A 22453-nucleotide genomic window follows, 5' to 3' on the forward strand; every position below is an offset into this window, starting at 1 on the left:
ACTGGTTTGCACATACATGGTACCATAAGCTTATTTTAAGTCAGTTTTTTCTAAAGTGAGTTGTCCTCTTGAACAAAGCAAAACTTTTAACTTGACCACAAATCAGGCACAACTATTGAGCTTCAAAGTTTAAATATTTAGTGATGATTTTTATCTAGGCTAGGAGAATTCAGTAATAAGGTGAGGCCCCCGGTAAAATCTGACCACAAAGAAAATGAAATTTTGTTGAACAAGCCTTAAGTCGTGTATCTAAATGACTCTTTCAAAGTATGTTATGTTCCCAATGTTTTAGAAGTGAATTTAGAGATCTTAAAAGGCCATATATTAAAAGGCCACTTAATTATAGTTACATAAAGTTTAAAATTTTTTTCACCCACCTTGATTACTTGTCCACTAGAATTGGCTCCAAATGATTTGTTGCTGTTTCAAAAAGTCAAATACACCCACAAAGAGGTGAAGATTGACTGCCACTGAGGATGTTTAAAAAAAATAATAAATGGCTTCTGAAGAGGACACCGAAGTTTCCACAGGTTCGCCAGTGGCAGGCAGTGGGGTGGAACAAGTAGAGCCTCGCACAGCAACTGCACTGAAGGAGACGACTCGTTTGGATGTAAAAATGCCGGGTATGCTACTTAGATCCATTACATTGCTAACTATAAAAACTAACATGTCTTAACACGAATGAGCAACTTTGAGGGTAAATAGAACTCTTCAATAAGAGTTCTACATGGGACTTGATTATATACTGCTGAGCTTGAACTATTTCTAGAGATCTTAAACTGCCTCTAAATAGTAAACTTTACATAACAAGCATTGAAGGAGGGTAAAGACAGATGTCAACAAGGGCCTGTTGAACAGATGAATCTTGAATTCGTAATGGTGTCTACATTTTCACCTACCTTATCCTTGTTCTGAAAGCGCTGTGGGGGAGGGTGCTTTGGCAGAATGAAGATGTGAGGGGCTAAGCAGCTTGAGGGGTGAGGTTTGTACGGCAGAGGAGGCTTTGCCAAGGATGTCTCCGTGTCCTAATTTCCACCTCGTGCTGTTGGTTTTCCAGGTTCTTGTCAAGAGGTTTACAAACAGGCTGCTCTACCTGAATTTAAAAATATATATATATTTGAAAAATAACCAATTTTCAAACTTTTATGGGACATTTCGAATAGTAGAGTACTTGTTTCTCAACTCAAAATACTGATCATATCATGGTCAGTCAACCGTGTTTCCACCTCTAATTCACCACTCTTATCTCCCACCCTTACTGAAAGGAAATTTCAGACAAATAATTTCATCCCTGAATATTTCAATCTAAAAGAAAGGTAAGGGCTCTAAACATAACTGCAATACTTTTATTATAGTTTAAAAAGTTAAAAGTAATATTTTACTATCCTATCAGTATTCAGATTTCCCTTGCTATCTCTTAATGTTTTGTTTTTGTAATTGGTTTGTTCAAATAAGGCCCATATACATTGCTTTGATTTTTAGTCACAGATTCTCCATCTTCTTTCCTTGTAATTTAAAGAAATTGGGCTGTTTGTCCTGAGGGATTTTTCCAATATTCTGAGTTTGCTCATTTTAACTATGGTGTCTGTCACTGAACATAGCTTTCTGTCCCCTGTATTGTATACTTGTAGATCTCAAGTAGATCAGATTCAGGTTTGAAAACTTTTTACTGCTCTGAATTTCAGAAACCTGGGGACCCAGGTTATGTGTTATTCTAGAACTGGTAGTGGATTGCTCCCTCATTCACTAGGTATTTTACTGAGCTCCTGATTCTTTACCCATTAGTGCTTGTGCTTTGACAGCCTTGCGCTTTGACAGCCTTGTGTGAATGTCCCCAGTTGTGTTTAAATGTTCGAATCTTTGTTGCCTGCTACAGCTGTAATGCTTAACGTGGATACCGTATTTCCCCATGCATAAGACACACCTTAATTTGGGGGCCCGAAATTTGAAAAAAATGTATTACATAAAGTTATTGAACTCAAGTTTTTATTCATCATAAAATCCATACAACTCATCACTTGTGGGAAATGCAAGTAAAAAAATCTGCAACCACTGTATAAAATGCATCCAGTTTTTAGACCCCAAAAAGGGTGCATCTTATACATGGTGAAATACGGTAATTGCTGTTGTTTAGTGTTTGTGCTAATGATCCCGATTCTTAATACAATTCCTTACATGTTATGGAATGTTACTTTTGTCCTTTACAGTTGATATCTTAACCCTACAGGAAAACCAGTGAAATTCTTAATCACCTTTCCATTTTAAAACAAAATGATCATAAAATGAGTACCTCTTTCCTGGAGTTCTAAGTTCTACTTTATAGTTCTAAATAGAGTCACTGTTACCATCAGGCATTAATCCCATTATTAATGCTCACAACCTACATCAAAAGTCTTATTTAAAATTTTCAAGTTACTTTCATGCAAGTTTTCAAAAACAAGGTAATTTGATAAATATTCATTGCCTAACAGCTATTTCTTAACTCACCAGGGGCTTTAATTAAATTACAAAGATTGAGGGTTTTTAAAAATCCTTATTTTTAAGGCATATTGGGAGCTTAGTTTAGCTGGAGAGACACATGTACATGGGTTTGATAAGGAAAACCAGCACTTACTCCACTGGGAAAATCGGAAGGGAAGCAACATTCTTCGTAGGCCATGACCCCTTATGTCCCCTAGAGTAGTTGTTTGTGTGGCTGGAAGTCACAGCTTGACTTCATTTGTAACCATTTGAACTCTGTCCATTTCTGGAATGAAAGGAACGCAGCGGACTTCCATGTCTGCTCTGCATTCCAGTCATTTAGTGTCTTTGCAAACTGGCCCTTACAGCATTTTATATAGTATATGTGTTAGGCAACTGTAAAGGGATTCTGTTTTTACTGGACGATCCAAACAGTTCCAATTAGGAAACATCCAACTACTTAAAGTTTGAATTCTTTGTTTCCTTTGGACACAGTTCAAAATACAGCTGTTTTCAGAATGCAACTTCCTTCACTGAGGTTAGATCTCTTTTTCTGAACAGTACAAGATTTTCATAATGAAAGCATGAAAACACTGGGCATTTTGATTCCAGGTGTCTTCTTGACCCTTCTGCTTTTACCACCTCTGCTCAGTATAATTCTAACCCAGTTCTGAGTACAGAAGAAATTCCTGCCCTGTCTACTTTTATTTGTCATCAGACTCCTCCCCCCTGCATCAGCTATCACCTCAGTAGTATGTGTAGTGGCATTTCTGTCTGTACTCTTTTGCCACAATTCTTCAAACAGTAGCTAGTGATCTATTTAAAACATTTATCACTTATTGCTCTAATACATAAAGCTTCCATTGGTTTCCCATTTCACTGCATGAAATACAAACCCCTGACTGGCTCTGTGTGAGCCGACCCTTGCCAGCCTCTTCCATCAACCTCTTCCTGAAATGTGCACACTTCTTCCTGAGCCTTGGTACTTGCTGTCCTCCCAGCCCTTATGTGATAGGCTTCATCATTCTGGTTCCCCACTCTAAAGTCCTCTCCAGAGGAGGTTTACACACCCTATCTAACATGAGCCTCTCTAGACACCTCCATCATGTTCTGTTCCGTAGCAAGCACTGATTTTTTTCACAATCCTTACCACTATCTGAAGTGATTTTGCTTTATTGACTCTCTTACTCATTAGAATATAAGCTTCGAGAGAACAGCAGGAATGCAGTGTACCCATTATTGTATGCTCCAACCCTGATCCTACAGCAGTGCTCGTCCTGTATTAGGGTATATAAAACATACTGAGGAATGAATTTCACACCACTAATTCTCTGACACTTTTAAGCCCTCATCTTTCAAGTGTGAACATGTGTTCTTTATCCAACTGCTGTCCTCTGTGTTCCTGGAGCTCACAGTCCAAAGGGGGAAGATATTTAAACAACAGTCCGAGAAGAGCAAACTGATGGGCCATGGGCCAAACCCAAGCTTGCACATGTGTTTGGTTTGTGCATTATTTGGTTTACATGAACTAGCTGCTAACATTTTTAAATTGGAAATAGTCACATAAAAATCTAGACTTCCAGCTTTTAAAAAGTGAGAATACATGACATCTACAAGCCCTGGAGGGAATAATTGACACTAAATAGCCCCCTGGTTGGGGTGTGTAAACTCCAGTGGGTTTTAACTCCTACTTCCTCTTAAAATCGCAACCTTGAAGCTAGTTGTCAATTTGCATTTATCAGTGTGCTGACGGGTATTTTCCTTGAATCCTGCTCCTTTTGCTCATTGAAATTACCTTCCTGGCCCTTGCAATAGACCCTTGACACCTCAGAAGATAACCTAAGGCCTACGTGGACCCCCTCACGTGGCATTGTTGGTATAGGCTCCTGGGTCAGGAGGAAATCGGATTGTTACCGCACCCAGCACCTCTCCGCTAGCTAACACAGTACATAGAACGCAGTTAACCTTTCTAACTAGAGCTTCTCACTCGAGCCACCCTTGCATTGCTGGACCACTTGTAGAAAGATTCCACAAATGGATTTTTCCTGGTTTTATACAGAGCATGTGACATATCAGATCTTTGTACGAAAAACAAGGCACATCATAAATCTCAGCCACCATGAGGTTCAGTATTTCACCCTAAGTTGCAAAACTAATTTTCTGCTCAAAATGTATTATTTTGGACCTTATCAAACCAACCATGTTTTATTCGTTTGACGATTACAGCAGGCAACATGGATATCAATCAACAGGCCATGCTGAGATTGGTTAGCCAGGCTCTCAGCCTAGCTGACTACATTTTACCACACACAACTGATATGAAGAGTCAGCAAATGGACTTTCAACTTGGAAATTGAAACTGCAAATGTTAGGTGTCTAATTGCGTATAACCCAATAAGGGCTGTAGTGATAGGTGTCTATCTAGAGAAATAAGGGTAGGAAAGTCTCAATGTCTAGATTTGTGGTAAATAAATAATTAATACTTGTTTGTGGGGTACTTGCTATTTAGTTAGAAGCAAATATTTTTAAAAGTCAAATAACATTCAAAGTAACCTTGAGTGTGTGTTATGGCCAACCGAGCATTACAGTGAGTACTCAGTTGAGAGAAGGAAGAGGGACCGATGTGGCCTAAGGGGCCTGAGAAGTTTTCATAGGATAGGGAATATGGCCGGGGCCCAGGATGGGAAGGATTTAAGAGGGCAAGAAGGAAGAGGTAATGTACTCTCGAGGCAGGGTTTGAGGTGTAGATCAGGGCAGCTTGGGGTGTGCACTGGGAGACACTAGACCTGTTTGCTTCGGCCAGAGGAGCTCGTGTGTGGAATAGTGAGCTAATACTGGAGCAGAGACGGTGTAGCTTTGGATTGAGACTGCCTGGAGTCAGTGCTTAGCTCTACTTATTAGCTATCCAATCTTGTACACACTGCTTAATCACTGTAAGCTTCCGTTTCCCATCTGTAGCATTAGCCATTGAACCTGCTGTATCAAATGTTATGAAGATTAAAGGAAACGATATATATAATCCACTTGGTGCAGTGTTAGGCTTTGTAGTAAATGTTCAGTAAAGGGTACTATCATGTAACATCATCAGAGGCTTGTGGATACCAGACTAAGATGTTTTGTAGACCATAAAGCCGTTGTTTTAAGCAGGTGGGTGACTTAATTTCCTGGGCTTACTGTAATGAATTGCCACAAACTTGCAGATTTAACTTTATTTAGAAGTCTGAAATCAAGGTGTTGGCAGGACTATGCTCCCTCTGAAGGTTCTAGGGAAGAATCCTCCCTTGACTGTTCGCGAGCTTCTGGTGGCTTCCAGCAATCCTTGGCATTCCTTGGCTTGTAGCTGTGTCACTGCGTTCTCTGCTTCCGTCTTCACGTGGCCTTTTTCTCTGTGTGTCTCTCCTTAAAGACACCAGTCATTGGATTTAAAGCTTACTCTAATCTAGTGTGACCTCAACTTATTCCATCTACAAAGAAGCTGAGTTCAGATAAGGTCACATTCTAAGGGTCTACATGGACATGAATTTTGGAGGGACATTATTCGACTCACCACAGTGACGTAAAAATAATGTGTAAAGAAACTGAAATGAACATTGTTTAAAACTTTCTCATTTTGAAATAATTTCAGAGATAAAAATGTTGCAAAATTAGTACTAAGAATTCCTATATGTTCTTCACCCAGATTTCCCAAATGTTACCATTTTACCATACTTGCATTGTCACTCTCACGTATCACGTATGTGTATATAATGGATTTTCTGATAGGTTTGAGAGTAAGTTGTTGTCATGATGGCCTGTTGCCTATTAAGTATTTCAGTGTATACTCCCTAAAAACAAAGACATTTATCTTACATATCCACAATATAATTACCAAGGTTGGGAAATTAACATATTGACCGAAAGTATAATCTGACCTTTTTCAAATATTGCCAGTTTTCCTACTAATGCCCTTTTTCTGGTCCAGGATTCATTCTAGAATCACACATTGACTTTAATCTCCTTTCATCTGAAATAGTTACTCAGTCTGTGTTTCATGACCTTGACATTTTTGTTTGTTTTTTGCTTTGGGAAAATTTGTTTCATTTTCCCCAGTATTATAGTTTGATAAATTTCAAACCCCTGAGGAAACTCAAGAATAGTACAACCAATACCCTTGTAATCATTACCTAAGATTCACTAACAGTTAATGTTTTGCTACACTCTCTCTGTATCTCTGTGTATATATATGTGGACACATTTTTCTTTTTGTTTTCTTTCCAAGCCATTTGTGTTACTTTACTCCTAACTACTTCACTATGTATCACCAAAGCTACATGACAACAATGTAGTTGTCATGACTCTCAGGAAATTTAACATTGATACATTTACATAACACAGTTTGTATTTGAATTTCACTGTTTGTTGCACTGATGATGTTCTTTATAACTGTGGATTGGTTGTTTGGTCCAGGATCCAATCAAAGATTATCATCTATTGCATTTAGCTGAATATCTCATAGGCTGCATTAATCTAGAAAATTTCTAATTTAGAAAATTTGATTAGATTCATGTTAAATATTTTTGGTAGGCATACTACATAGATGATATCCTGTTCTCAGTGTATCCCTAAGAGGGCACATGTCAGTTTGTCCCCTTGTCAGTAACATTAAGTTTGAACATTTGACTAAGGTGTCCCAACAGATTTCTCCCTTATAAAGTTATCTTTAATCTGTACTCTGTGGGTTTATACATGAAGACAGTGAATTTCCTGTTCCTTGAGAGTTTTCACCAGTTGCTTTACCATGCATGAATGGTCTTGCCTGAATCAAGTTTTGTTTTTTAAATATTGGTTGGAAAATGGTGATTTTTCTGTTTCTAACTTGCTTAAACATTTATGGGTTGGCATTCTTCTATAAAGAAGAGCTTTCCCTTCTCCACCTCCTTTTTAAAATATTTGTATCTATGGACTTAGATTTTTTTAAAAATTCAGTGTTGTAATTCATTTTTATCATTATTCATTATGATACTGAAATTATCCCTAATTAAGCCAAGTAGAAGCTCCTGTAACCCAGTTCCTTTGACCTTCCAATATGTCCCCATTAGTTTGGGAGCATTATATTACTTTCTTGTACAAGGAGTTAATCCAAGTTCACATTGTACCTTCTCTGCTTCAACTCTGGAACAAGCCATTCCTCTTCAGATGTGCGTGTTCTTTGCATGAGGGACCAAGTTCGGGCGTTATGTACGCTCGTTGTACTGGGGTATCATTCATTCCTTTCATACAAAACCTCTAATTCCAATCCATTACTACAGGTTTCTTTCATCCTGCTCTCCAGTGTAAAGCAATGATTTTCTAGAATGTACCTTAATTGGGGTTTGTCTAGTATTTTCTCGTGATTAGATTCAGCTTTTGTGGTTTTGGTAGAAACACAACAGGAGTGAGGTGTGTCCTCAGTGTGTCATATGAGGCACATGACGTCGCTTTGTCCCATTACTGATTGTGTTAACTTTGTTCTTAACTTTGGCAAAGGTGGTATCTGCCAGTGTTCTCTATTTAAATGTTGCTATTTTTACATTGTAATTGATAAGTTTCTTATGGGGGAGATACTTTAAGATCAGATATTGTTTTTCATCATAATTCTGCCTATGAATTTTAGATCCATGGATGATTTTTGCCTGAAATAGTTATTGAAAACAATTTATAATTCTAGAATTCTTTCTACGTTTATTAGTTGGAACCCCACTCACTGTAAGGAGAAGGGCTTAACCTTCTTCGTGTATTCATTTGTTTATGTATATCAGTATGGACTCACTTTGTGGTTTATAATCCATTGTTGTCATTTATTTTGTTGCTTAAATGACCCTGATGGTGCCAATGGGAATCCCTTTAAGCTAGTTCCTGTGTCCTTTGAGATGAACTTTTTTTAAGGCTTTTCTTCACTTGTGTGACTTTCGAAAAGATTCACACCATTTGTGTGTTCTCTAGAAGTGTATTCCCTTGGGCTTTCTCAGCGGGGCTGGCTTTAGTGGGGAAGACATGACTTTTAAAGGTCACGGTAACTACACTGCCAGCGCACAGGGCTCCTCGGGCTGCCACTTCCTTTTGGTCCAGGACGACCTTCCACGTGCATGATCAGCTCCCATACTCCGACAGACAATCGGTTCTTTCCTTACAAGAAGAGCCTTTTAGTTTGCAGTATGTGGTAGTAATAAGTGCTTATGCCACTAGAGGACACTGTTCGGCTACATGTGATAGGAGATCTCGCAGTAAATCTATCAGCTGACCAGCAAGCCTTATTCTGAACACAGTAAGGATTTCCCTGTGTCCAAAGGACCACTAGTGTCTTTAGACATGTCCACTTAAGCCTCATTTAGGTCCCTAATCCAGCCATGAATCTTTGATAGCAACTCTAAAGGTACGTGCCTTTGTTAAATTCTGGTGGCGGAAGATTCAAGACAGCAACTCCTACTTACCATCATGATACAATAAGCACTAGGTTCCAGGTGCCATCCTGTTTCACGTATATTAACTCATTTAACATATTTCAAAAGCCCTGTGGTAGGAGGAAGGGAATCCATGAGGAGGTACTTGCACACAGCTAGTAAGTGGTTGAGCCAGGATTCAAATCCAAACCATTTGTTCTGGAGTCCAGCAACTTAACCCCTATACTGTGTATCAACCTGTATGGCTTTGCTAGAGTCCCACTGTAATCGAATCCTTCCACGTCCAATCCTGGGGTCCCTGGCCTCTTTATAAAACGTCCAAATCATGAGATTTGAAATCAGAGGTCTTCTGAAGCCTGGCAGTGGATGCTACTCGCCTGCCGTGTGCCGTGGAGAGCCTGTCCGGCAGCCATGCTAATGCCACACCTCCGCCCAGCCTACCCGCTGTGCTTGCAAGCTGGCCACGTCCTGGCATCGCTCTCAGCAACCCCGAGGCTCCACTGCCACCCCGTACAGTGTTGTGTGCCGAGAACCTGAGGCTACCAGCTTTCCTTGGCTGGGCCCTTGCTTCCTAGAGGCAGCAGTGGCTTGCTTTGGAAGCTGCTTCAAATTAAGCCTCATGGTACCTGAGAAAGTCTGAGACCTTTCCTCCTTGGCAGGAGGTGGTGGAAGGGGCATGGGTTCTGGCATTAGACTGACCTGCCTTAGAAGCCTGGCCCTCCTCCTTAGTGCTGTGTGGCCTTGGGCAGAATTGCTTCACTTCTGAGCCCAAGTTTCCTCATCTGTGGGTAGACAATGCTAACACTTCCCTGGCATGAATGTTGTGAGAATTAGTGATACACACACATAAAGGACACTGGCACAGGGTAGGAGGTACTTGATTTTACTATTGTTACTTGTTTAAAGGCACAGCTCCATTTCTTCCAGTCAGACAAGCTAACCCTGCTTTCGAGTCGTCAGTGGGTGTCTTCTTTCCCCCAAACACTTGGTGCCTTTTAGTGCCTGTGTTATTCCGTGAGCAATGAAAACATAATCATTCTAGGCTGGCAAGTGTGATCTCTTAGGCCAGGCCCAATTCTCCAACTAGACTCCGATCAGAGTCAAGACTGTCCTTTATACAAACTCTTTGCATCCCTCATCTTAATCAGAGACCCAAAATACTAAATGCTCAGTAAATGACTATTGATAACAGAGACTAATTGAAGTCAGTTCACAGGTATCTAAGGTGTATTTACCAAGGGTCAGGCAATGGGGCAGGCTCTGAGCATAGCCAGGTGGTTAAAACACAGCCCGCCCCCCCCCCGCCCCCCCAATGGAGCTCCTACCCTGGCTGTTTCTGCAAAGGCCTGAAAGAGTTCCTGCTCCTTTCCAAGCATCCAGTTCCCAGGGGGTGACTTTCCTTGTTGAGGGAGTCTGTGTCACTGTGTCTCAAACAGGAGGCAAAGGCCGAGTCCACAGCCTAGAGCCGCTTCACCCTGGGGAGTACAGAACATGGCATTTAGTGCCCACGGACCTGGGGCCATTCAGGCCCTTACAAGCTCTTCGTGCCATTTGCTTCTTTACATCAGTCCAGCAGCCCCTGCTCTCATGGAGGGAAGGGACCGTGAGCGAGGCAGCTGGTCCATGCTGTCCTCACCACAAGGGGACAGCGCAAGACTGCGGATGGTAGAGAACTTGGTCCATGACAGATCTGTGACTCACTCCAGCAGCACAGTATTTGAATGATTTGTTCTTGGGTGGAGTGGATGAAAAGGGGGAGGGCGGGCCGGAAAAAATGAAACCATCTGTTGAATTCGCAAGTTGCTACAAGTCATGAGTTCAACCAGTGTTCAACTGACTCTGACTAAGTATTTTTAGTGCAAAGAAATAAGGTAATTTCAGGGTTTCAGAAAACAAGCACTGTCTGCAAACCCAAATGATAACTGAAAAAATAATATGCATTAGCAAAAGCTTTTACTCTTTTATTTGCAAAAACAAAAATGACATTCCACCCCCCACCCCCCCACCCCAGGAAAAGGAAGGCTTTTAGAAGTTAAAAGAAACACAATTTACTGACTAATCCCGCCCCCCACCCCGAAACAGAATAAAGAACCTTCCCTCTTATCTGGGTTCAGAACTAACAAGCAGCCTCGGTGTGGACACTTCATAAAATATTCACTGATGATGAAAATGTCGACAGTGCAAAAAACTTGTCATTTCAAGAACCCTTTGGACATGCCAGGGATTTTAGCAGGATCTTGACTGTCCTTTGCAGATCCTGAACAAGAAAAGCCCAGTTCGGCTGGTCATGTGGAATGAAACGGAACAGGGAACAGTGGCTTAATCTCTCGTGGAGTCTGGGGTGGTCACTGTACTTACAAGGAGCAGAGCAGACTGAGGCAGTGGGTGGAATTTTTAAACCACCACTCCCAAAACATCCAAGCAAGAGAGGGACTCAGTGACTCCACTTTGTGGGGGGAAAAATTGGCCTCATCTCACCTTGCATCGGATATGCAGGCTGTGCCTATAAACCAAGTTGGAGCAGTGAGAGGCTGTCCGTTTTAGTCATGTCAGACCATCCCAATCGTGATGCATCAACTGAGCTGAGGCACATTTAGAGAGAACATGGTGAAACCAATACTTCGGTATGTTGCCCTGTCAAGGTCTGCTTGTTTTGGCCCGCGTACACCTGACCTTGGCCCGTGTAGTCTTGATAAACAGAAGTGAATGCACCTCTGTAACCATTGCCCTGACAGCCTGTGTTGGTGAAGGCGGGTTCTGGCTGAAATGTGCCGAGGTGGCTTTGAGACAGTCCATCAGAGAGCTGGGTTCCATCTGCCCCTACAGAGACCTCTTTCTGGGTTCTCAGAAACATACGCCATTTGCCAGTGGTTGACTCAGGCTACAGCAGGGATGGGGCAGCCACCGCTTGGGTGTGGGCCTGAGCTATAAAAAGCCTAGAACCGAGCAGCCCTATTTCCGCACCCCAGTCCCCCACCCTCCACCCATCACCCGACACTGCCACCCGCAGTGAGCAGCCTCAGTCTTTTCTCAGCAGAAGATGGGTGTGTGGGGGGGGTGCCTTCTCCTCCCCAGGCTGTCCTGTCATCTGGGGCTCCCAGGCTGCAGCTGAGCTCTGAGGCTGACACTGTGACATAACGGGCAGGTAGGAGCTGAAGCCCCTAAGTCAGTGTAGTGGCACCTGAGCACGCAGGGCTGGCCTCAGGAGAACCAGGGCGTTTGTCACAGCTTCAGCCTTCTGACCCCAACGTCACACACGTGCCTCCCCTCCCTCTGGCCACCCACCTTATCACTACCTGCCCTTTCATTCATCTTTCAGGTACTGGCTGAGCACCTGTATGTACGAGACAGACCTTGGCTGAGAGAGGTAGGCTGTGGTCCTCTCCTCGCAAATCTAAAAGGCCAGGGGAGGAAAAGAGCGTTAATTGAGTGCTTGCTTTGTGCCACAAGCTTTAATCCTGCCCTCATACCCAAGAGGAAGGCCTCATTATCCCCGTAAGAACCAGAACAGTGCAGAGGTCAAGAGCTGGGACACTGCCGTTTGCTGAGTTCAAAGTCCAGCTTTGCTACTCACACCCCACCTTGGGCAGGTGATTGACCTACATGCCCACCTCATCAGAAAAATGGGAACGGGGCTACTGTGAGAATTTAAATGAGTTATTTTATGTATTATATGTTAAAGATGTGGAAACAGAGGCCTCAAGACCATGTGTAAAGCCTGGATGGGCTCCACACGGACGCTCTCCCCTAATTCGATTGTTTCTCTTTAACGTGATGAAGTGTCATCCTCTCCTGGGGATGGTTACATCTGGCACATGTCCAGAGCCTTAAAAGTGAGTTTTACACCTGTGTGTGGGAGAGAATTGGGGGAACAGAAGCCACCTGAGTCTTACTTGGGCTTCTGAAATTGGGTTCCCCGGGGCTGAGGGCTGCCAGCTCCCAGCAGTAGCCCATTCCCCATGTCTGGGCAGGGAGACCCTCTGTTCTGTGGAGCTCTGGCCTTGGCACGTGCCTTCCACTACTCGGAAGCAGGCTGAGACCGCGTGATTCTGACTGTAACCTCTGAGTCCCCATCCCCATCCTAGAATCTGGGCTGCTTTTCCTGGAAATATGGCAGAGGTGGAATTTAAACCCAAGCCTGCCTGGCTTGAAGCCCATGTTTTCTCCATTCTTATCTTGGTCCGCTGCCCCACCGCTGCCCAGATGTCTAGGGCAGGCAGACAAATGAGACCACAGGGATTGACACAGCCATGACTTGGCCTTCCTACGTGGTAGAGGAAGGGGACAGGAAACTGGGACAAAGGCCAACGCTGAGTGTAGGCACATGTATGCATCACTTCAGTTTGTAAATTCCAATCAACAGAAGGTCAGATGCACTCACCTCACAAGAGGGACTTTTTTCAGCCCGAAAGCAGAAAAGTGTCCAGGGGGTGTCAGGCAAACTATAGTCTCAACGGTGCAGCGTTTTCCTGAGCTTACACCATACCTCGAACTGATACTTTCCTAATTAGCTGTGTGATCTTAGTCAAATCGCTCCACCTCTCTGAACCTCAATTTTCTTATATGTAAAAGAGGGCAAATAAGCCCAACCTCACAGGGTGTTGTGTCCTATATGTTAAATGAGAGGACATATGCAAACACGCCAGGGGCTGGCACACAGGAGATGTTGACGAAATGTGAGTTTCTCTGGACTGTGTAATGTCACTTTGTCCCATCCGAGATGCAAGATCTGGGAGAAAGCTTTCTGCTCACATGCTCAAATGTTCCGGTCTCACATGGGTAAAGAAGCAAGTCTGCATTATCACTTCATTGCTCTGGGGGTGTCAGAGGCCCTTCTCGGGGAACCCAGTCCTGAAACTAGCAGCACCTGTGGTGGGTGGTCAACTGCCTTCCTCGGTCCCCGAGGCCTCTGTGACATAGTTCTCCACCTGCCCCTCCACTGTCAAACCCTCCCAGCTTTTCACTGTTGTGCTCACTGGTCTCCTCCAAGCAAGGCTATACTAGACACCAAGTCGACAAACTTCTTCTCAGCTCTGCAGTGGGTCTCCAGATGTCCTTCATGCTGCCTGCTTAGGAGGAAAGCTAGGGCATGGGGCTGGTGGGGGGCATGGAAGCAAGCCTCTGTCGACCTTACACCCCAGGCCCAATGCCAGGAAGCTGAGTCTAAAAGGAAGTTCCTCTGAGGCCTGGGAAAAGAGCTATCTGGAATGTTGACTCTGGTCAGATGAGAAGGGAAAAGGAAAGTGGTTAGCCAGATCAAAGAGCATTAGTTTCCAGTCGATTATTCATCATGACTAGAGGATGACGATTGATAGATTATTCCACAGGTATGGAGGGAAAAGGCTTGTTAATTTTTTTTTTCTCAGTGTTTTCCTTTTCACCACGCAGATGGTTCACATTCTGCATTCTCCATCTGCAGAGCCAGGGTAATTCAACTCCAAGCACTCTGGGAGAAGGGGAGGGATTTGAAGCTAGAATACCTGGGTTCAAGCTATTGGTCCCCCCCCCCTCAACAGCATGTGACTTCTTGGACCCCAAATTCCTCATCTGAAAATAGGGTCGTTGCCACCACAGGACTGTGGTGAGCAGTCTGAGAACACATGTGAGGGGGTCTCTCATAAAGAAGGGAGCACAGCAGTTAATGGTCGCTTGTTATTTTTAATATGCAGAAACACTAATTTCTCTCCAGGACAACTAGTGCTGTTTCAGTTACAGCAAAGAGAAAGATAGCTATTCATCAAGGCATTTTGTAAACCTTTGGGGGATTTTAAAAGGTTTTAAAGGCTGAAGAAGAGCAGCCAAGTGCTTTGGTTTCTCACCTGTTCCTTTATCCTATCATCTTGGGGGAAATACGGGCCTTTTGGGGGAACCCTTGGCAAGTGGCCACCATCAGGCCCTAGGCAGGCTCCCTGCAGGCTTAGAGGGGCAGCCAGCAGCCACGTTGCAGGCTGGGGAAGGCCCTGTTGGGACATGCCTCCCAGGTTGGGTCCATGGCTGCACCATGCATTTCTCCCTTTGTGTGCCACTTCCTCCATTAAAAAAAAAAGTTAATTATATTTGATGACTGCACTGGTATAAAAATGGATATAATGCAGGCTGCGTTTATTATTACACAGTCATCATTATTAATTTTTATGGTTGTAATAGAAGTGAAATTTAAAAGAAATGAATTCTAGGCAGAGGTTTGGCCGCTAGGGGGCGGCACGACCTCACTAGATGCTCCTGGGAATGGGGGTGGCGGGGTGACGGGTACACCGTGGGGAAAGACAGGGTAACGACTCCCTCGCTGACTCACAAAGGGCTTGTACTTCTCATATCGTCTCCTCAGAGAGTGTTGTTTGTTGCTCACAACATCAGCCCCGGCAAAAAGGCAGGCGGGGCGGCAGTTGTTGCTCCACTCTGAGCACAGCGGCTCGCCCTGGGAGGTACAGTGTCGTGTAGGTCACACAGCGGCAGAGGCGGGCAGACCAGGACGTTCTGGCTCCTCCTGCCATACTTCTCCCTCAGAGCCTCAGCTCGGCTGGGGCCTCCGAGCAGACAGGGTCAGGACCTGGCGTCTAGACCTACACTTGACAATGGGGGCGGCTCAGCCCTGCGGTGCACCTCTGCCAGGACGTTCCAGGCCGACCCACCCCCAGTCTCCCTCTCCCTGGGGACAGTCATGCCTTCGTTCACTTCCTCTGCGTGACCGCGGGAGTGAGCCTGTAGGTGGGAGAGACGCTCGTCCCCTCCCTGGAGAACTGAACAGCGACATCAAAGGCACACAAAGGGCACACTGTGCAAAGGGTATGGAAGAAGTAAGTGCTCTCCCTGCGCGGAGCGCCTGGCCAAGGAGGTACAGCGAAGTAGGAAAGAGCAGAAACAAAGCAGAACACAGAGCATGAGATGCTCGATTTTGGAGGCGGCTTTTCTGCCTCCCTGGGGGAACACCCTGCCTGCTGCCTGGAGAAGTGCTCGCCCGCCCACGGCATGATCAATAGGCCTCTCTCTCCTCCCAGGGAGAAGGGAGACCCTCTCAAAGAGGACAAGTCTGCACTGGGCCCTGGACGGTATGGGTAGCTGGTTCACACACAGATAAGCCGTTCAGTTTCCTCCTGTAGTCCCAAGGGTGGGCATAAACCCATGTGAGCAATAAAAGGAGGCTTGTCCTTGCTGGATGAGCAGAAAAAGATTGTTCGTTTTTATAGAGAAAACACGAGATGCCGACGGACTCTGACATGGAGCAACCCTGGGGTGGTTTGTTCTCTTTCAGAGAGCACCTTTGTGGTTCCAAAGAGCCAGGAAGGTTCTGGGAAGGAGTCGTCCTTGGTGAGGCAGGGGTCAGGGCATTCCACAGAGGCCCTGGGGGAGGGGGGTCCTGGGTGCTCTGGATGCTCTAGGTACAGAGGTGACACATCCACCCACTGATCAGCAGTACCTGTCCTCAGAGTCACCAGACAGGCAGGAACCTCTCCGCACTCATTCACACAGTGACCCAGTGCCGGTCTGGTTAGGCAGGCCCAGCTGAAGGATCATCTGGCCTGTCACATGGATAAAGAATGAGAGTCACAGTTCAGTTTCTGGATCTCCACAATCCCACCACGACCCCTCAGGGGATTGGTGAGTAGAGGTGACAGTCTAGTCTAGACCAGGAGGAGAGGGACTGAGAAACCTGCTCAGGAAAGGAAAGGAGCTCTCTGCAGAATGCCTGGCCTCCCTGAGGCTGTGGCTTCAGTACCGTTTACCTTTCTGGGAAGAGGACAAACATGGCCGTTGCAAGCCGCAGGAAAAGGCGAATTCAAGGAAGGCTTGCATTTGGAGGGGAGCCACGGCTTTCCCCAGACAGACCAATATATTCAGGAGCTCTGTCACAGAGGCTGATTGACTTCCCGAACTGAAGAGGACTTTTAAGATGATTTACTCTGATCCCCTCATACGGGCACTGGAAGGGACTTTGGAGGAAATAGGGTCAATCCCCAATGTGGCCCAAAGGGATGGTATGATGTGCTGAACGTCCCCAGCTGTTCGGAGGTCTAAATTTATGGCCCAGAGCTCTTGCTGGTAGATGACACCGCCTTGAAAATGGAAGGTAAAGGTGACCTAGGGGGGTCCTGAGGGGTCTCGCTGAGGCTCATGGGGCTGAGGGTGCATAAGTGAACCTTAATTTGAAGGCCAGACCAGAGAGGGAAATAGGTCACCAAAACAATGTGATTTATCAGACTAGCTGGAAAAATAAAACACAACCAGCTCAAGATCACATGATGAGAAGTTTGATGGGAAGAATATCTGTGACATGGTTTCTGAGGTCTCTTCCATCTCTGGTGTTCTAAGACCTGCTGTTCTAAGAGTCTGTGGCTCCAAAAAGATTAGACTGAGTCTGTGTGTCGACTAAGAGGAGCACCCCACTGCGGCTTCCCTGGACCACTCCGGTATGCTGAGTAAGCAGCCATTGCTGAGTGGCACCATCGCCCAAGACCTTCCATGGTGATTCAGCAGAAAGGAATAGGACAACACGTTGTCCTCTCCTGGAGAGGCCTCTCAGACAGCACTTCCCACCTGTGCCTTCCGCGAGCCTCCTCTGCCTTTGGGAAAGCGGAGGGCTGCTCGCCTTCTTCCGGGGCTCCCCCAGTATGCCCTGGCAGAGCTTCCTGGGCCCAGGCTTTCTTTTGGTTTCTTGGGTTCAGCAGCCAGATTTTCTTCAAATGTTTATTTTGCCAAAGAGAAAAGGAGCATAGGGTTTAGGTTTGGAAGGCACTTTAGAGAACAGCTATAGTAATTCTATAATTCCACAGATGAAGAAACAGGTCTGGGTCGATTATGTATTTTCCCCAAGACTGTGCAGAGCCTGTTTCCTCCAGGCCATGGCTAACCGGTAAGGGCCCAGCTCCTGCACCTGAGCCTGTCCTATGGTTGGCAGAATAATGACACGCCCCCTCAAGATGTCCATCCCCTAATTCCCAGAACCTGTGAATATATCACTTCACATGGCAAAAAGGACTCTGCAAATGTGATTAAGGATCTTAAGGTTACAAGATTATTCTGGATCTCCTGGGTGAGTCCAGTACCGTCAGAAGGGTCCTTATGAGTGAAATGGGGAGGCAGCAGAGGCAGAGTCAGAGAGAGGCTGGAAGAGGCTGTGCGGCTGGTTTTGAACCCGGGGAAGGGGCATCAACACAAGGAGTCCAAGTGGCCTCTAGAAGCTGGAAAAGAAGGAAACAGGTTTCTCCCCAGAGCCTACAGGAGAAATATGGCCCGCTTACACCTTGATTTTTGCCCAGTGAAATGCATTTCAAAGTTCGGCCCTCCAGAGCTGTAAGATAATAAATTTGTGTCATTTTAAGCCACTAACTTTGTGTTAATTTGTTACAGCAGCAATAGGTAACTAATTCATATCGCCTGACTTCTCCATCTCACTGCTATTTGTTTGTGGTTTTAAAGAATATGCTCAGAAACTGATTTGTCACCCCTTGATTTCTACTTAATGAGATATAAAAATAAATAATTCGGAAAATTACAGTAAATATACCAAGTCCCTTTCATTCAGTAATGAAAGCTTTGATACTTGATTAAGTTGGACTCAGTTGGATATAAAAAATAAACTTAATTGTTCTCTGGTCACCACCCTCTTAAGCCCCTCTGTTCATTTATTCTTCCACTTTCCTGGGTGAAATGCTGGGCATATCTAAAGCTTTTCTGGTCACTTTCAGAAGTTAGTAAAACAGCTCATTTGGAGGTATGGAAAGTCCAATCTAGTCTGACAGCAAAGCTTTAATCTCTCATCTAATATAACACTTACCCCACCCTAGTTTGGGCCCAAACAAGACTCTGAACCCTGCAGAAGTGTAGAGGGTGTGCTGGGGACAAAGGTAGTCAACTTCTTGATGCGTTTCCCACCCGATCCTTCCACTCCTCCTCCACTCACTTTGTGGGTTCTGGCTCCTTCAAGGTGGGGAGGGAACCGGCACATGGGGCTGACTCGGAGTGTGTCAGATGGCCCAGGGATAGATCTTTACTCGTGCAGTATTGTGGAGACCTCCAATTACACAGCACTGTAGCAAAGTGTCCCAACCACTGGCTGCCTCCTAATAGCTTTTCCCTCAGTTCCTTCACCAACAAACAGTACACCCGTCAAAAATCCAACCTTCTGTGAGGAACATCTCCTTGGAGGAGGGGTTAGGCATCTCTTTTACAGTGATACCTTCCATAGCCTCCATCTGACCCATAGGGCACACACCTCTGGGCTTTGCCCAGCACTGCAAAGCACACGGCCCTTACCCAACCTCTCCTCTTCCCTATCCCAGGCAGCTGTAGCCACAGTTTCACCTTTGGATTCTTCCTGGTAAGTTTCAGTGTTATGTACCTTGAACTTTCCTAGGCCACTTCGGCCATTGGATTGTTTGTGGGAGGTAACAGTAGTCACCAATATGTAGAAGTAGGTGAGGGTTGATTAGTCCTTCACAACTCTGCTTTAGGTTATCGTGAATGCTCTTTGTTTTTGCACAAAAGATTCATTTAAGGGACACATCATGATATCATAAAGGTAAGATTCTAATAAACTGTAGGATTAGCATCAGACAACCAGATTTCTTGGGACCAATTGCTAGCAACAGGGCCATTTAGGGATCAAGCTTCTGGTGCCACTAAGGGTAGTGGATCTATGTGTGCTCCGTTCATGCAAGTGTGAGAAGAGTCTCAAATATTTGGTCAATCCACATAACTTTTACTATTAATTTTACAAAATACACCCATTTTAAGTGTTCATTATGCTAATTATCAAAGTCTCTGGTCTTGTTCAAAGATAAAAGATAACTATATATCTTGTGGTAGCTACCTTTGGAGTGTAGGTAAGGGTGTAGCTCAACAAACACACACAGCATCACTGTGCCTATTTGAAGCATTACAGATTACATTACAGACATAATTACAGTCAGACTCCAGCCTTAGTGTTTCCCTAAATTCCTGGGCACACAGGTCAAGCCCTCCTAAGAAAACATTCCCCACATTGCCTCAGTCCTGTGATGGCATGGGGCCAATTTCCACAGCTCTGCTTTAACCAGAAATCCGTTTCCTTACTTTTCCAGCCTCTTCAGGCCACCTGGACTCCGTGGATCGAAGCCCCTTCCTGAGGTTCAAAGCCAGCAGCACAGCGTCTACCAACCTCTCGTTGTCTCTGCCTCCCCTGCCTCCCCATTCACTTATAAGGACCCTTCTGACGGTACTGGACTCACCCAGATGATCCAGAATAATCTTGTAACCTCAAGATCCTTAACTTAATCACGGCCAGGAGGCAAGATGTCAGGCCCCTCCTGGGAGATCCCAGGCTCCGAGTGGTTCTCTGGAAGCTCCCTCCACTTGGCCTGAGGTGAAGATTCAGGTCCTCAGCTTACCCGCTACTCTCCTCAAATAAGTTCCACCACTCTCATCCTATTCACCAACGTCCCCACCTCCTCTTTACATCCTGTGGCAGGTGATGGAACTCAGGGTCCCTGGACTGGGTTTTATGGGTCACTGCTTAGCAAGTTCTGTGTGGATGGTCTAGCTCTCATCCTTAGAATGTGTGGTGGCCCCATCATAGCCCTAGTTCTTAGCTTTGAGGTATCAGCTGAAATTCTATAGCAGTAGAAACCCACCCCCACCCCCCGTATCATCCTGCTACAGAATAATGGAGTTTGTCATGTTTCCCTTTTCTCCTTAATTGTGAAGGCCAAGTTTAAGTTCTGTTTTTTGTTTGTTTGTTTGTTTTTTAGCTGAGCCATCCTGCTACCTGTTGGCAGTTCAGCGGCTGCTCAGCTGGGGCCGGGAATCGAACCGCTGTTGCTCAGAGCTCAAACTCTTGAGCGAGCTCTTAACCAACTGAGCCACTCAGCCGGCCTCTGAAGACCAAGTTTAATACTTGCCTGAGTAGCTTCTCCTCAGCCTAGATTTGGGAACCCCTGGATCTGCCTATCCTTCTGCCTCCTCCCCTCTCCCTCCCCACTAGTTCACTCTATCCTTCTCTCTTCGGCTTTCTTCCCTACTTGGGCATTCCCTGCTGTCATTCTTTTGCTCTTGAATTGATGACTCTGTTGCTTGTTCACTGGCTTAAAAGCTGAGGCAAAGTTATCTAGAAGTAAGTGCATTGTTAAGAAAAAACATTATAAAGTTTTACTGTATGTTTCCCAGTGGATGGTTACATGAGGAAAACATGAGCTCTTTTCCTGTGAGAAGTTACAACACCAAAAACACACAGCTAGCATCTGTTTCGCTGGAAGTTACAATGGTATTTCTCTTTAATCAGATGACGAAAGCTATATGACATTGGAGAAACATCTGATCACGGGCTCCACAGGATTTGGAGAAACATTGAAGGCAAATGCTTAACACGAACATTGCTTATTTTCAAAAGAGACTAATGGTGGCTGAAGGAGCAGGGACAAGACACAGGTGCTGAAGAGTGTGAGCGCTCTGGGGAGTTGCTCTATCAGAAAACGAGGGAAATAGGTATCCATGCCTCTGAGAGTGTCAGAGTGTCGCATCAGGGGTCCGAGCAGAGTTACGAAGTCGCTAGGGGGGATAGAGCTGCTCGATGGCTTGCAAGATCCAACTCAGACTTCCTGAAGTGTATCAACCCCAGAGTAAGACTGTGGCAATTTTGGGAAAGGGAGCAGAATGGTGGGAGCAGAGAGGAGAGGAACCAAGGCAAAGATGGCTGTACTTCTTTCATGGCGCCCAGGAGGGGAAAGGCAGTCTCAGTGTCTGCAGGCCTGTGGCAGGGCAGCTCTGAGAGAAGAGAGGCAGGTGAGGCCAGCAGCCAAGGGATCTGGATAATACAGGCTCTGAGGAATTTAATGTTTTTGGTTGATGGTATTATGATCTCCATCATGAAATATACAAATTAGGCCATCAAAGCCTGATGTCTTTCAACATTTAACAAAAAGCCTTCTGATGAGACTTGACTTACCTGGGGCTGGAGAGGATGGGCTGATGGAATCACAGCATATTATGCTCTAGGGAGACTAGCATAGCCATGGTTCACTGTTCAGTGTAAATGAATATTCAGATAAGCCCTCCAGGTCAATCTGTCTCTGGGCCTTGGATTTAGGATGAGGCGGTCTCTCAGGGCACTACCTTCCCTTACGGCAATGGTTCTCAGGCATTCGTGGACATCAGCTCACCCAGAGGACTTGCTTTGCTGAGTTTTATTCCCTAAGTATCTGATTTCGTAGGTCCAAGCTCCGAGGTTATACTGAGCTGCAGTTCAGCAAGCACACTTTGAGAACCACTAAGAACTCCCTTCCCCCCATACCAGGCTACTCCCCAGACCAATGGAATCAGACTCTCTAGGGGTGGGACACAGGCATCAGTAGTTTATAAAACTCCCTGGGTGGTTCCAAAGATGAACCCACTATCAAGTCTACCATTCCAAATGAATGATTTCTAAGTGATAGGCAGACATAAAAACACCATCGTTTGGGCAAAAAAAGCAACATTTTCTATCCTGCAATAAAAAAAGCAACATTTTCCATCCTGCAATTTTATACCCTACTGGGGTATAACAGAGAATGATAGTTAACACGAACACGTTGAATGCTGAGATTGTGCCAGGATGGACTGAT

At 45.1% G+C, this 22453-nt stretch overlaps 1 long non-coding RNA gene across 1 annotated transcript; it reads left to right on the forward strand.

The window, feature by feature from the left end:
* Positions 1–7: 7 nt before the first annotated feature.
* LOC109373499 (uncharacterized) lies at positions 8–20583 on the forward strand. The gene is made up of 3 exons (XR_002122237.1): positions 8–623; positions 12199–12246; positions 19940–20583. It is a non-coding gene; the product is annotated as an uncharacterized LOC109373499 (long non-coding RNA).
* The last annotated feature ends 1870 nt before the right edge of the window (positions 20584–22453 follow it).

This window comes from Hipposideros armiger, unplaced genomic scaffold, assembly GCF_001890085.2.
Source record: "Hipposideros armiger isolate ML-2016 unplaced genomic scaffold, ASM189008v1 scaffold_16, whole genome shotgun sequence".
Lineage (NCBI taxonomy): Eukaryota > Metazoa > Chordata > Mammalia > Chiroptera > Hipposideridae > Hipposideros > Hipposideros armiger.